A 12,672-nucleotide genomic window follows, 5' to 3' on the forward strand; every position below is an offset into this window, starting at 1 on the left:
GCACCCAATTTGATGTGGTTTAGGCATGTGGACACTCCACAAAAATCCTCCAATGAACTCTCTTCAGTTTAAGACCCATTTGTCAATATTTGATAGATGTCCTAAAATGAAATTGGCAGGTGACAGAAATTAGCAAGTGTTATCTTAAATTGATCTCATGAATTAAGATAAGATTTTTTTAAGCTGGACAAGCTTCATTTAGACTGAGAGAAACCTTTCAAAGGTTCTCTGGATGAGTCAAATCATATTTGACTCAGTAGAGACAGAAAAGATTACACAAGGAGAAAATTAGGCTCAATCGAGTGCTAGCACGATTTCCTTGAACTTAATTGGATCTTATCCAAATCAATTGGGTTAGCCCAATTGATGACATCCAGATGCTAACCCTTATTTATGTGACCTAGTTAGATTTAATTCCATATGGTAATGAGATATGTTGTGATCTCATCATCGACATCATCGAAATCCCTTTCAATGGACCAGAACTTTTCTAATTCAGACAATTAGAATGATCGATCATCAATATCATTCTAATTGCTCTCAAAATCCACCAGTGACACCTAGCAGTATGTGGTGGCAACCCATTAGAATTGAAGATGAACCTCTTGGTGCAGCTACCTGTGTGATTGAGTTTCTTTATCATGAGTCCCGACTGAATTAGGGTTAAGGTGAACTCGTCAAACCCAACATCAGTCATATGAATCAATCGATCGATCCGAGTCCGATGTGAAACACTAATGAAAAATTCTTTTCCATTATTTCACTCTGCCATGGCCATGGGCTTAAGGACTCGATCTTTTGATCACCATAGGACTACTCCTCTCATCTACCGAGGTTGATAGATCCCATCTTTGTGCGACCTAGTTCCTACAATGAATATGCTACAGCCAACATACACCTCAGGGTTCTGAATGGCTAGGAGATCGAGTTATGGTGTAGTCAAACTATAACACACTCAAGGTGAACTGTCGATGCACCTCAGATCAATGAACTAGACACACAACTGCAGCATCGAGCTAGTCATCGATGAGAAGGTAGACTTCCTTATGACTGCTCGAGGTGGTCACGCTCAGTACTCTCATTCTCAACGAATACCTATACTCTCACTCCGATATCTCCACACCGTAGACTCAAGATACATCTATCCCAAGGAAGCGATCGTACACCAACCTTCCGGATCGATCACCATCCTCGTGATGATCCTATGGTCAGGAGCTGTTTATGAGTTAGTTATGTAAATTCATGCCTTAAATTTTTAACTCTTGAAAATTTGAATTGACATTCCTACTAACTCAAAGGATGTATCACAGACACAATGTACACAATGTGATAGAAGAATAACTCATTTATTGATTTATAATCAAAATTATAAATTTGCCCTTAGATTTGTACAGAAATGTGTCAGTCAATCTGGCATCTAGAGCACACATCTAACAAACTCCCACTTGACCTAATGTCAATTGGCTACATATCTAAGTCCTATCTTCTCAAGGTGGGCTTCGATCTTTTGCTGGCCCAATAGCTTTATCAGTGGGTCTGCCACATTGTCTGTGGAGTCGACTCTTCGAGATAATCACGGATCAGATGGAATCGTCGCTCGATGTGCTTGGACTTCTGGTGAGACCTTGGCTCCTTAGCTAGGGCTATAGCACCACTATTGTCGCAGTAAAGAGGGATGGCATCCGATGACATCACTCCAAGCTCCACGGCAAACTTCTTGTACTAGAATGCCTCTTTCACAGCTTTTGATGCAGCAATATACTCTGCCTCCATGGTGGAATCAGCAATCACCGTCTGCTTGAAACTCTTCCAGCTGACTGCACCACCCTTGCAAATGAACAAACTTTCAGATGTTGACTTTCGATCATCTATATCAGACATAAAGTCTGAGTCTGTATATCCCTGAATCTGGAGTTCTCCATTCTCAAAGACTAGAAACATATCCTTAGTCTTTCTCAAGTACTTAAGGATACATTTCACAGAAGTCCAGTGCTCTTCGCTTGGATTCGACTGATATCTGCTTGTGACACTCACAGTATGGGCTATATCAGGTCGTGTACATAATATGGCATACATGAGGCTCCCTATTGCCGAAGCATAAGGAATCTTGCTCATGCGTTCAATCTCCTCAAGTGTGTTAGGGCCCATCTTCTTGGAGAGATGAATGCCATGTCTAAAAGGTACTAAATCTCTTTTGGAGTTTTCCAAGCTAAACCTTTTTAGCACCTCCTCTATGTACATCTTCTGTGAAAGTCCGAGCATCCTATTTGGTCTATCTCTATAGATCTTAATATCCAGTATAAAGGATGCCTCTCCTAGATCTTTCATAGAGAACTCCTTAGATAACCATACTTTGACTGAGGTCAACATGGGAATGTCATTCCCAATTAGGAGGATGTCATCTACGTATAATACGAAGAAGACAACCATGCTCCCACTGACCTTTTTGAACACACATGGTTCCTCCTCATTCTTGATGAAATCAAATATTTTGATCACATCATTGAAACGAGTATTCCAGCTCCGAGATGCTTGCTTAAGTCCATAAATGGACCTTTGCAGCTTGCAGACCTTGTGATCATCATCACTGGATGTGAAACCAAATGGCTATTCCATATAGATATCTTTCTCAAGATGTCCATTTAAGAATGCCATTTTCATGTTCATCTGCCATATTTCATAATCGAAATAGGCTGCAACAGCAAGCAATATGCGGATGGATTTTAGCATGGCTACGGACGAGAAGGTATCTTGATAGTTAATGCCTTCGTGCTGACTATAACCTTTCGCTACGAGCCTAGCCTTGAATATCTCTACATTCCCATCTGCACCTATCTTTCTCTTGAAGATCCATTTATACCCAATAGGTGCAATACCTTCAGGTGGATCTATCAAGGTCCAGACTTGGTTTGAGTACATCGAGTCAATTTCTGATCTCATTGTCTCTAACCATTTCTCAGAGTCGATATCTGATATCACCTCGTCATAGGTCTTAGGATCATCACCATGAACCCCATTTTCCTTGAGGAACATTTCCTCTACATCCTCTTGTATGGTACCTAAGTACCTTTCAGGAGGATGGAAAATCCTAATCGATCTACGAGGTGGAAGAGGTTGTGTTAGGACTGGTTTTGATTGATTTGGTTCCTCAGGTTCTTTAGCTCGTTGCTCTTGAGAGACATTCTCCTTGAGCTTAATTATTCTTTCAATGCCACTATCTTGAATAAACTGTTTTTCAAGAAAAATAGCATTTCGACTCACAATCACATTGTGATCTTCTGGAATATAAAAATAGTATCCTAATGACTCTTTAGGATATCCTATGAACCAAGCACTAAAAGATCTGAACTCTAACTTGTCCATCTACTGTCTCTTGACATGAGCCGGACAACTCCAAATTCTGAGATGATTCAGACTTGGCTTCTTACCATGCCATATCTCATACGATATGGTAGGAATAATTTTAGAGGAAATCTTATTCAATACATAAATTACTGTCATGAGACAATATCTCCAAAAAAATTCAGGGAGGTTCGTGAAGCTCATCATGGAACGGACCATATCTAATAGGGTCCGATTTCTCCATTCTGAAATCCCGTTAAGTTGAGGTGTTCCAGGTGGAGTCCATTGAGAGACTATACCATTATCCTTAAGATAGTCTAGAAACTTTCGACTAAGGTATTCACCTCCTCGATCTGATCGAAGAACCTTAATGGGCTTTCCTATTTGTTTTTCTACCTCATGTCTGAATTCTTTGAACCTTTCAAAAGCTTCAGACTTGTGTTTCATTAGAAACACATACCCGTACCTAGATATATCATTGATAAAGATAATGAAGTAGACGTAGTTGCCTCTAACCAGCACATCAAATGAGCTGCACACATCCGTATGTACTAGGGCAAGTAGGTCTGTGGCCCTTTCCCCATGTCCCACAAAAGAAAGCTTGGTCATTTTGCCTTGAAGATATGATTCACAAACTGGATATGACTCGAAAGTCAATGGATTCAATAGCCCGGATTTCTTCAATTTGTTAACCATGTCTTTCGCTATATGACCTAGCCTTAGGTGCCACAGATACCTATTATTTAGACTATCTCTAGGCCTTTTAATTCCTATGGCATTCACATTTTGCTCGATATTAAATACAGATACATCAACATGTAACTGATAGAGACCGTTAATGACAAAACCATTTGTAACTTTATTATTTTCATAAAAAATATTACAATGGTCCTTATGAAACCTAATCACATAGCCTTCTTGTGCTAAACATGAAACATAAATCAAATTCTTGCTTGCTGCAGACACATAATAACAGTCTCTTAAAACTAAATCTAATCCAAATGATAATCGCAGAGAGTAGGTTCCCACGACCACGACAGCAACTCTTGCTCCGTTCCCGATGTGTAGGATCATCTCTCCATCCCTCAGCCTCCTGCTCTCCTCAAGATCCTGTATAGAAGTGCACAAATGAGCACTAAAACTAGAGTCAAGCACCCAACTGGATGCAGAAGAAACCATAAGGTTAGATTCTAAAATGAGCATACCTCGAGCAGGACCATTTCTCTTGTTCTTTAGGGTGGCCAGGTACTGAGGACAGTTCCGCTTCCTCTTCTTCCCATCCACCTTCTGCTTCTTCGCAGACCTCTTTTTCTTTTCAAAAGACTTTCTTTTGGAAGAAGTCCGCTCCACAGTAAGAACTGAGCCTTTTGAACCCTTCATAGAAAGCTCAGCCGTAACCAGCATGTTCATTAACTTGGCCAAGATACATTGCATCTTATGCATATGGAAGTTTATGATGAACTGACCATATGCATCGGACAAGGACTGAAGGATCATATCAATATGAAAATCCTTGTCTAAGATGATACTGAGTTTTTCAAGCTCCTCAAGGTCCTTGATCATTGTCAAACAATGATCTTGGACTGACTACCCATCACGCATCTTGGCCTTAAAAAGTCTTTGACAGACTTGATACTTAGCCGCGCGACTCTGTTCACCAAACAACTCTTGTAGGTGAGCCAACATTTGGTGGGTAGTCAAAATATTCTCATGCTGGTGCTGCAAGTCATCAGACATTGCAACCAATATGTAGTATCTTGCTTTGTTATCATCATCCGTCCACTTTTTTAAAGACGCTCTCTGTTCAGCAGTCGGACGTGCTGGCATGGTAGGTGGGTCTTGGTCCAAGACATGAGTTAATTTTTTGAAATCCAAAATAATTCTGTAGTTTCTCAACCAGTCTTTGAAATTGAGTCCAGTCAATCTGTGGGTGTCTAGTATTTTGGTCAGGGGGTTGGAGGCAGACATGTTTCCTGTAGAGAATCGAAAGTTTCTAGTTAGATTTTGTAATCAGACTTCATCAATTTATTTTGGAGTTTCATTTTTAAACAAATTAGGCTCCCATAATTTTCTCAAATTCCTACACTCCCTTGGTAGAGATGTGAAAATCTCCGTGATCAGTGATTTCTAGTGGGTGGTGCGGTCTCACCAACTGGCTCATCACCTCACCTAACAGTTATTGGTGATGGGTCAACCGATGAGTGGACAACTCTTATCCAATGATTCTCTAATCATGGTGCATCCAAAACTTGGTCTCTAGAAGTTCACCGTGTCCGAAATATTGCTCTAATCTTTAGTTAAGTCAGACCCACCATTTGCACGAACTAGATTTCTGATTGGGTCTCTCACCGTATCCGAAATATTGAGCCCAACCCATCCTCTAATTCGTAGCAACCAATGCCTAATGGACATGGTTGCATCTTTCCAGTGCAACTGAGTCACTGTAACCAGTCGAGAACAATCAACCCTAGGAAGGGCCCGTACATCCACAATGGTGGAAGACCTAGACTTAATATTTTTTTAGAGAGATTTGATTTAGGTCTCATTAAACTTGACTTGACATAGTCATAACAATTATGACTAACCTAGTGGCATGGGTTAGCTCGAATTGTTAGCCACCTCTAATCAGAACTGAGTCGACACATATGGCCAGGTAAGTGAGACCGGTGGGAGGGATATGCCATTAACTTGATAAGAACGCATTCGAGTCGAGTAGCTCCCAATTAAAAATCAGTCGATCGCATCTGCCCAACTTACCTTAGACACTAAATTATCGAACCAGAACTAATTGGGTTAGCCTACAATCTAAGCTCTAACCACTGAGCCAAATTAGGTCTTAACTTGATCGAGTCACATCTAAATATGATTCGATCTTGAACCAAACTTAATCCTATTAGGCTGGTCAATTATTAGCTTTCATGATCCCACCTAACCAACTCTTGATTCGGTTTGATCAACCGCTAGACCTAATTGAGCTACCCAAGCCTGAACCCAATTTTATGAAAATGTCTTAGATCTGAAATTCTTAATTTTAGACCAAATTAATTTCATAAACTTAATTCATTAATTAAGTTTGGGCTCATAAACAAAATATGTAAAATAAATCTTAGAGTTTCAGGATCTAGGGTTTTGCAGAAAAGTAAGTTTTGATTTTTGATTAAGGATGAACGCGCGGCACCCCTACACATCATATGAACATCCCATTGAATGGGAAGAGAGGGTCTTAAAACTCTACTTCGTTCTTATGATCAGACGGCCATGAGAAACACCTTAATCAGAAATATAAATTTAACTACAAAACTAGTTAGATCTAAATTTATATATCTCATATACAATTTAAGATCTAACTAATACATGCTTTGCATACATCTCATGTATCAAAAATCGATCTAATTAATATGCTTTCAGATCTGATATATCACATGTAATATCTAAAAAGTAGAATTTAAATTAAACTATTCAAAATAAAAACTATTCTAGATAAGTTACTAGAACAATTCTACAACTAGTCTAGGCATGCAACAGATCAATTTTATGGAATAATTAAAATTTTATTTTCTATTTTTGATCTAATTATAATATTTATAATATCAAAAAAATAAAGAATAAATTTAATCTAATTTATATTTTAATCATATTAAAATATAAACTTAAGACTGTTCATAGATTCAACTAATCCTAGTCTAATCATGCATCTCATGCATGTTAGATCTTCTCAGATTTAATTTTAAATATTTTGATTTCAGATCCTATCATATCTGATGTGATATCTAAAATATTTTAATATCAAATAAATAAATAAAAAATTAGATCTAAATTAGATCTGAAATAGAGCCAACAACCTGGCTCTGATACCAGTTGAAGGAAAAACCACTTTTTTCCTTTATAGGATCTTTCAGATTTCATCAAATCTGGGGCAGAATAATTTTAAAAAAAAATTATCCTATATTTATTTTAGATCTAAGTCTCTAGATCTAATCTTCATATCTGATATTAAGTCTAAAATAAATCTAAAAGGGATGAGAAAATAAGTAATACCTCAAGGGTAATCTGATTACCCTATAGATGATCTCTGCAAAGCCTGAGGTTCTGATGTAGCCACGCAAGTGCCTGACCTCTACCGATATCCACTCAGGTACGACCTAGAATGTCTTCTCCTCATGAATCTACACTCCAAAAATTAGATCTCTATCTGATCTGGAAGTGCTTCAGAACTTCTTCTGAAGTTGGAGCAGCAGCTTGTTGAGGATGTCCTGCAGCCTTCTATTCCAGGCATCACCACGCCTTGGACCTTTGCCAGATAGATGTCCAACTCCTTGGACATGAAGAGGGGAGAGAGGAGAGTAGGGAGGATATGGAGAAGAGGAGAGAATTCTCATTTTGGCTGGGTATTGAGCAGAAACTTACAAACCCTAGGTGCAGACAGGAATTTTATAGACCCTGTATGCTGTGCAGTGCCACATCATTCGACCAATCAAAAAATTTCAATAAATTTTGAAAAAATTCTTATTAGTGGAGTGATATCATCTGATCACATCAGATAAGAACCTCCACCCTCTCTCCAATGTTGGCCCCAACTTTGGATAAGCACAAGCAAGGTGGCGCCAAAGAGTTTATGTTTATCAGGACTCTTTCATTCTTATCCATTTGGGGTGCCCACTTTAATCTAATTGGGCTCATGCCATAATCTGATTATGGTACCCAATTTGATGTGGTTTAGGTATGTGGACACTCTACAAAAATTTTTCAATAAACTCTCTTCAGTTTAAGACCCATATGTCAACATTTGACATATGTCCTAAAATGAAATTGACAGGTGACAGAAATTAGCAGGTGTTATCTTAAATTCATCTCATGAATTAAGATCAAACTTTTTTGAGCTGGACAAGCTTTATTTAGACTGAGAAAATCTTTCAAAAGTTCTTTGGATGAGTCAAATCATATTTGGCTCAGTAGAGACAGAAAAGATTACACGAGGAGAAAATTAGGCTCAATCGAGTGCTAGCATGATTTCCTTGAATCTAATTGGATCTTATCCAAATCAATTGGGTTAGCCCAATTGATGACATCTAGACCCTAATCCTTATTTGTGTGACCCAATTAGGTTCAATTCTGTATGATAATGAGACATGTCGTGATCTCATCATCGACATCATCAAAACTCCTTTCCATGGACCAGAACTTTTTTGATTCAAACAATAGAATGATCGATCATCAATATCATTCTAATTGCTCTCAAAATCCATCAGTGACACCTAACAGTATGTGGTGGCAACCCATCAGAATTGAAGATGAACTTCTCGATGCAGCTACTTGTGTGATTGAGTTCCTTTATCATTAGTCCCGACTGAATTAGGGTTAAGGTGAACTCGTCAAACCCAACATCAGTCATATGAATCAATCGATCGATCCGAGTCTGATGTGAAATCTTAATGAAAAACTCTTTTCCATTATTTCACTCTGTCATGGCCATGGGCTTAAGGACTCGATCTTTCGATCACCATAGGACTACTTCTCTCATCTACCGAGGTTGATAGATCCCATCTTGGTGCGACCTAGTTCCTACAATGAATATGCTATAGCCAACATACACCTCAGAACTTCGAATGGCTAGGAGATTGAGTTATGGTATAGTCAAACTATAACACACTCAAGGTGAACTGTCAATGCACCTCAGGTCAAAGAACTAGACACACAACTGCAGCATCGAGCTAGTCATCGACGAGAAGGTAGACTTCCTTATGACTGCTCGAGGTGGTCACACTCAGTACTCTCATTCTCAATGAATACCTGTACTCTCGCTCCGGTGTCTCCACACCGTAGACTCAAGACACATCTACTCTAAGGAAGCGATCGTACACCAACCTTTCAAATCGATCACCATCCTCGTGATGATCCTATGGTCAAGAGCTGTTTATGAGTTAGTTATGTAAATTCATGCTTTAAATTTTTAACTCTTGAAAATATGAATTGACATTCCTACTAACTCAAAGGATGTATCACAGACACAATGTACACAATGTGATAAAAGAATAACCCATTCATTGATTTATAGTCAAAATTACAAATTTATCCTTAGATTTGTACAGAAATGTGTCAGCCAATCTGGCATCTAGGACACACATCTAACACTCTGGTGCCTCTCATACTGCCATCGAAGTTGATCTTGAAAAAACTTGGAGGTGGGCCCTCCCAAGTAATGAACGCCACATAGGTCATTATCTGAGTAGCCGATGAGTCCCAGGTATCCTAAGTGATTAAGTTCAAACTAGCCGATGACCATCACATAACCTCTTTGGTCTATGCAATCATCCTTTCCAGGGTAAACCTTGCCAACTACCAAGACACCTCAAAGGTTCTCCTATTCCTAGCTAGCCAAATGTAATTAGCAACGTAAGAGGCCCCTTGTTCCTGGCTAGTCAAATGTGACAAGCAACATAAGCTGACTTGACTCCTATCACCTTGGAAGAAGTAGACTCCATACTTTGTTGTGGTCCCTCTAGATAATCTTGAGCAGGCTCTTTGGAGGTGGTGGTTGCCAGTGAAAGCCCCGCTAGCCACCACACCTATCAAGCTCTAAGATAGAGAAACAGAACATGATCCACTTTCTCCTCGTCCTTACCGTAACATGGGTAGGTTGGTGGGAGATCCATACCCTAGCTTGCAAAGCAGTCTTGGTCAAGAGGTGGTGCCAAGCCACCTTACAAAGCAAAAAAACTCATCCTCGGGTGGACATGAGGCCTCTAGATCCAAACCCCATCTAGCCTCCTGACTGGCTCCCCTTTGAACTCTTCATAGAGATCCCTAGTCATCACTCTCGATGTGCATGTGGATTCTCAAAGTCTCACATCCCATCTGCTATACACAGGGGCAGCAATAGCTAGCACTCTCTCTACTAAGGTCGATCCAAAGACCTAAGAAACCACATCGACTCGCTATCCTCCTCCCCCTGGCTAGAGTAGATCAACCTCTTGCATCAAGTCTGCAGTCTCCATGTTGATAAATGTTAGCCAATGATCCACTACCAGCTCAGTGATCCATAGGTCCCGAGCGAGGTCAATGGTCTTCTTGTCACCCACAATCCATCTGACTCAGTCTAGGACTACCTAGACTCGGGAATAAATTTTCTTTTACATGAAGGGGCATGGTTGAGTGTCAGTGCCAACAATCTAAGAGCTGTACCTAGCATTTATCATCACATTCCAAATGCAATCGGGCTGAAGCATAAAACGGGCCGCATGCTGAGTGATCAGGGCCTTATGTCTTGCCACTAGATTTTGAATGTTCAGTCCTCCCTCCCTAGTCAACTAGTAGACGATATCCCAAGCCAATAGATGAACTCCACCTCCATCTCGATAGGATCCCCATAAAAAGCTCCTGAAGTGTTGCTCAATTCTTGTCACTACTAATTTTGGCAGGATGGTGTGGGACATCATATAGACCGAAATCGAATTGACCATTAATCTAACCAAAGTGACTTTGCCTATCATGGATAAGTATCTTGCCTGCCAACCATCCACCCATCCTCGGATTGACTCCTCCATTTTAGAGCATTCAACTCTTTGGAGTCTCCATTTGGTGATGGGCACCCTTAGATAGTGGCAAGCACCCATCTGCACCACAATCCCTAATCGCCCCTAATAGCCTACCTCAGCTGCGTCTTAGTCTTCGGACTAAAATGAGGATCAATTTGAGTAAATTCATCTTCTATCTGAGAGCACCATAATAATCCTCTAGTATTTTATTTTTTTCATGTGGATAAATAATAAATATCCGATAGGGCCAGAAATGAACTAGACCAGGCCAGGCCACTCGCCTATCCAAGCCTGATCTAAAATATTTTTTCGAAGTTCAAGCCAACCTGAAAAATGTTTTAAAATTTAAGAGCTAAGCCTAAGCCCAAGCCTAGCTCGAACCCAATTGGGCTGGTCCAAGCTCGAGCCCTAGCCCAAGACCTGCCCCAAAACTCCTCCCTCTCCCACTATTTCTCTTTCTATTTTACTCAAAAAAGAAAGCTTGCTAGCTTTTTTTGGGTGCAGACCTTTCATGATTCAACCCGAAACCAACTAGTTGTCCTTTCTCCTTTCTCTCTTCTCGGATGCCAGCCCATTGTTTCTCCTCACAATTCCAACTCTGTCTCTCTAAGATTAGGGTGGAGGCTAGGGTTTGGGTTTAGGATTTCTCTTTGCCACAAGAGCCCTACTCTATGCCTACCTCTGACAAAGCCCTCACTTCCACCTCGCTCGATTCCTCTCCATCTCTCATCCCCGCATTCTCCTCCTTTCCTTTTCCTCCGATTCGATCCCTCCATGGCCTCCCTTTGACCCCAATTCTCTTTTCTTGAATCCTCATCCATTCGACCACTCAAATTGCTTCCGAATAGGAGGAAGATGCTGCCCCTTCCCACTTTGTTTGGCGATCTGTGGAAAATCACCGTGGATTCGAAGGGGTGCCATTCGGATGGTGACATCATGCTCTACAACGATGGCTAGCTCTTCTTGTTGTCGTCCTCTATCATGGCTTTCGAGGGGTTGTAAAAGGCATTGGCGATGGTAGAGAAGATGATGAAGAAGATGCTCGGCACGTCGATGTTGCATGTGGCAAAGACGGCTCAGTAGTGAAAAAAATCATGGACCAGGAAGTTGGGGGATTTTTCGATGAGGAAATCCTTGACGGGATCTTGAAGGAGGTTGTAGGTGCTCTTGAGGAGGGGGACCTTATCGGTAGGGCTGGAAATGGGCTCGGGCCGGCCTTGACTTTGGGCCGGGCTTCGGGTTAGGCCCAAAGTAGTTCAGGCCGGGTTTGGGCTGAATTATAGAGCCCATTTATCTTTTGGGCCGGGCTGGGATATGTCTTTGGTCCGGCTCGGGCCTGGCCCAAGCCCGTCCCGAAGTTCAGCCCATCAATTTGGCCCAAACCAGCCCGAATTTCAGTCTGTCGAATTTCAGCCCATCGTCCAGCCTGAATAGGATTATAGTCTGATTTATAGCCCTAAGCCCGCCGCCCAGCCCAGCAGCCCTAGCCTTTCATCTTTCCCATGCCATGCGATGCCCTAACCCTTGGCCGTGGAGTGGATCGTGGTCATTGTCCGTTCGCCAGCTGTTGCCGTCTTCATCTTCTCCCATCACTGATGAGGGACCATCGGCCATCGGTGCTCTCCTTTCCACAGGCTCGCCTCCGTCGTGCCCATTCTCCCCCAGATCGCCGCTCTTTCAGGCCTCGACTGTCACTCCCAAGCCCCTCGTCTCCCTCCGATCGCTGCTCCCAAGCCCTCGTCTCCCTTCGACCGTCGCTTTCTCGAGCCCCGACTGTCCCTCCCAAACCCCTGTC

The sequence above is a fragment of the Elaeis guineensis genome, chromosome 12 (genome assembly GCF_000442705.2).
Source record: "Elaeis guineensis isolate ETL-2024a chromosome 12, EG11, whole genome shotgun sequence".
Taxonomy (NCBI): Eukaryota; Viridiplantae; Streptophyta; class Magnoliopsida; order Arecales; family Arecaceae; genus Elaeis; species Elaeis guineensis.